Raw genomic sequence first — 4,609 nt, forward strand, 5'->3', positions numbered from 1 at the left:
TTAATTATAATATTCTCAATCTCAATCCTTGAGCTTCTTTGAGCGCTATCTTTATCTTTTTTTTTAGCAGAACTATTTTTTCTCTGTATTCGTTTACGAACTTTAGTTTAGGTATAATTATAAACCACTTCCGAAATACATTTCTTAAAAATGTTTGCCATAAAAAATAAAGGCCGAGGTAAAAGATTCCAACATTCCATCCAACATACCGTTTTCTCTCTGTTGGACCATGGAGGTAATAAGAAATAGATGGAGAATGAACTCTTTTTATTTCATTGTACCTAATCATCGGAAGCAAACGGCTCCTTGATTGCAATGGGAAAAAGTGATCAATTTTGTGTGCACTCGTGGGAATATTTAAGTTCATAAAAAACTGAATAAAAAGATTTTAGATTTTTAACAACTCTAGTGAGATAATAGCTTTGTTGATCAAAATAAGAAAAAGCTTGTCGTAACAAGCACAAAATCCTATATTTCTAAGGGTCCCCTCTCATGAAATAAATTTCAAAAAGAATTCTATATTACGATTAAGTAACCTTTTCACTAATCTTCCATCAAAATTTGAAAGCCCCCTCCCTTCCAGACGTAAAGATTTATTAAGAAGAAATTTTCATAGAAAATGTGTTGAAACTCTCAAAATTTGCACAGTGTTCGCCCAAAAATACATGGATATGAAATTATAGAACTATTGTAACCTTACTTTGAGAAAATTATTTTGTATCGCGTTTGAACAAGAACTTTTTGCATAAAATGTTTATTTCAATCAGGATATCATTCTCACTTCTGTTCTTAAAAATTGACATTTCGGATTTTTTTGCTTCCAATGATGGTACATCAAAGAAATGCCGCTTTGAATAGATTTATAAAAGATTTCAACAACCATTTAGATCATTACCGAGACGTTTTCTCTCCATCTATATCTTTATTACCTTCATGGTTGGACGGAATGTTGGAATCGTTTACTCGGACGCAAAAATCGAAAAGGATTGTCCAACATCTTTTCTTTTTTATCTATTCTTAACTTACATTCAACATTTTAAAGAGAATGACGTCATCAGAAATATATTTTTACAAAAACTTTGTTTTTCGTAACAAATTTAAAAAGATGGTAGAGAAGCTACCACATCGAATGCCTTTGTTAGGAAAGAAACTGATGGTGGCACTGAAGTTATAAAGGATCTACCGTAGGTAGGTGCGACCCTGTAAGGGTCAGGCTTCCCAAAGTGCACTCACTGTAAGGGTGTAAAAAGCGAGAAAAAGTTTTTGGTGCAAAATTTTTGACCATTTTTTGCCTTGAAATAGATGAAATAAATTTCACCGTAAGAGTCGATTTTTTTGCCTAAATATTCTCTGCATCGTACAGATTTTGATATATCAAATCATATCAGAGGGGATGCGTGCAGCCTACATCGTGCAGGATCCAATTGTTAGACTATAATTTTTCCCGCATTAACAGCAGTAGTAGCACTGGTTACACTAGTTATAAAAAATCCTCTGCTGGCGCCAGTTATAATTTGAAAAGACTGAATTAAAGAAAGAATGAATTAAAGAAAGAATGAATGAACAGCCATGTTTGATGAAAATGTTGGACACTGCGACGAAACGATTTTAAGGAGATCCAATACCTTTCCAAAATTCATCCAACATTTGTCCAACATTTCAATTTCTATGTTATGTTGGATAAAATATTGGAATCGTTTTCCTCGGCCTTTCAAGCCCACTTCATTATTAGGGTGGGGCGTCAAATGTCAAAGTCAGAAAATTCAAGATGTAGTGTTTTTTTATTAAAATTTAACCTATTGTGAGGCATTCTGCGCAATTTTTAAGGTCAGAAGTCCAAACTTGGCCGAACCCCCCTGGGGGTACTGATTCGCACTACCGGCAAAAATTGGAAAAAATGGCATTTTCTGGCCTTTTCAGGCCTGTAAATTTGTCAAAACTATTTCAAATCTTATTTTTTTCATTTGTTGTACTAAATTTTATGAAGAAACAACAAAATAATCATATTGGGTTGAAAATTGTGCCCATTGGAACCCTAAACGAGCCGTTTTAAGCCAATTTTGGGTAGTAAAATGCTATTTAAGGCCAATTTTGCAAGATCATAAACTTAAAACTGATTAATTCACATGTCTGAAATTTTCAGAGATGGAAGTCTTCAATAAAGTCTTTAAGCAAAATGAATTTCAAGTTTTGCACTTTTTTCAAAAATTCATAATGGCGTTTTCAAAAATTGCTTTTTAGCAAAAGAAATTTATATTTATCAAAAAATAGCATTTTTTAAGGCAAGCTTCTACAAACTGAGTTTAAATGCTGACTGAAATTTTTTTTGCAGTGATAGTATTCTGGAGATACTCCAGGAAAATCAAAATCATTCGGGTCTGGGATGCGTCTATGTCCGCCATTTTGGAAATAAAATCCCTGCTAAGAGCCATTTTTCAGGCAAAAACCCAAATTTGGACTGAAAAAATCTCTAAAATGACAATAGACATGGGCCCAAATTTTCTTGCAGTGATAGTATTCTGGAAATACTGCAGGAAAAGCAAAGTCATCTGGGTTTGGCATTTGGGTATATCCCCCATTTTGGAATTGAAATCCCTGCTAAAAAGCAATATTCCAAGCAAAAATCCCATTTTTGACTGAAAAAATCTTAAGAATGGCAATAAACATGAACCTAAAATATTTTTGCAGTGATAGCCTTCTGGAAAAACTCCAGGGAAATCAAAATCCTTTGGGTTTAGGATATGGGTATATCCGCCATTATGGAATTGAAATATGTGCTAAAATTGGCTTAAATGCAACGTTTCAAGCAAAAACCCCATTTTTGACTAAAAACTGCTATAAAATGGCAATAGATATGGACCCAAATTTCTTTGAAGTGTTAATATTCTGTGAATTCTCCTGGGAAAACAAAATCATTTGAGTCTGGGATTTGTCTACATCCACCATTATGGAAATGAAATCTCTGTTAAAATACTACATATTTCCATCAGATACATCATAATTGGCTAAAAATTTTGTATATTACATTTAAAACAAAGAATATGAATTTATACCTTTAATTTAGAAATACTAGTTGAAACAAATTATAACAAATATCCCATTCCACTCAATTCTTTACAGCCCACACACATTTCCATTCTCAAGACTTGTTTCGTCAAAAAAAGATTGGATTTTTGCTTGAAATATTATATACATTTCAAAACTGGCTTCAATTAAATAATTGTGGTCCCAGAAGCATCTTATACCTAAATAGTTGTTACCCCTGGAGTATTTACAGAATACTATGACTGCAAAAAGATTTTGGGTCCAAAACTATTGCCATTCTAGAGAGGTTTTTAGTCAAAAATTGGCTTTTTGCTTGAAATGTTGCATTTTAGCCTGTTTCAGCAGGAATTTCAATCCCATTAAGGGTGGATATACCCAAATCCTAAACCCAAATGATTTTTATTTCCCTGGAATATTTCCAGAAGACTATCACTGCAAAAAGATTTTAGGTTCATGTCTATTGTCATTTTTAAGATTTTTCCAGTCAAAAATGGGATTTTTGCTTGGAATATTGCGTTTTAGCAGGGATTTCAATTCCAAAATGGGGGATACACCCAAATGCCAAACCCAGATTACTTTGATTTTCTTGCAGTATTTCCAGAATACTATCACTGCAAGAAGATTTGGGCCCATGTCTATTGTAATTTTAGAGATTTTTTCAGTCCAAATTTGGGTTTTTGCCTGAAAAATGGCTCTTAGCAAGGATTTTATTTCCAAAATGGCGGACATAGACGCATCCCAGACCCGAATGATTTTGATTTTCCTGGAGTATCTCCAGAATACTATCACTGCAAAAAAAATTTCAGTCAGCATTTAAACTCAGTTTGTAGAAGCTTGCCTTAAAAAATGCTATTTTTTGATAAATATAATTTTTTTTTGCTAAAAAGATTTTTGAAAACGCCATTATGAATTTTTGAAAAAAGTGCAAAACTTGAAATTCATTTTGCTTAAAGACTTTATTGAAGACTTCCATCTCTGAAAATTTCAGACATGTGAATTAATCAGTTTTAAGTTTATGATCTTGCAAAATTGGCCTTAAAAAGCATTTTGTTACCCAAAATTGGCTTTAAAAACGGCTCGTTTAGGGTTCCAATGGGCACAATTTTCAACCCAATATGATTATTTTGTTGTTTCTTCATAAAATTTAGTACAGCAAATGAATAAAATAAGATTTGAAATAGTTTTGACAAATTTACAGGCCTGAAAAGTCCAGAAAATGCCATTTTTTTCCAATTTTTGCCTGTAGTGCGAATCAGTACCCCCAGGGGGGTTCGGCCAATTTTGGACTTCTGACCTTAAAAATTGTGCAGAATGCCTCACAATAGGTTAAATTTTCATAAAAAAACACTACATCTTGAATTTTTTGACTTTGCCTCAAAAATGGCTTTTGACGCCCTACCCTATCATTATTTGATTATTACGTTTCTTTAAAAGTGAAGCTGTTCTACCATTTTAAACCTTTTATCTAGGTAACCCTCCCCCACAAGTTCGATTTTATAGATGAACGCTCAGTCAAAAGTAAGTACCATATCATTGTCTATTAATTTTTTTTTATTTCAAAGAA

The sequence above is a fragment of the Clytia hemisphaerica genome, unplaced genomic scaffold (assembly GCF_902728285.1).
Source record: "Clytia hemisphaerica strain Z4C2 unplaced genomic scaffold, Clytia hemisphaerica genome assembly, whole genome shotgun sequence".
Taxonomy (NCBI): domain Eukaryota; kingdom Metazoa; phylum Cnidaria; class Hydrozoa; order Leptothecata; family Clytiidae; genus Clytia; species Clytia hemisphaerica.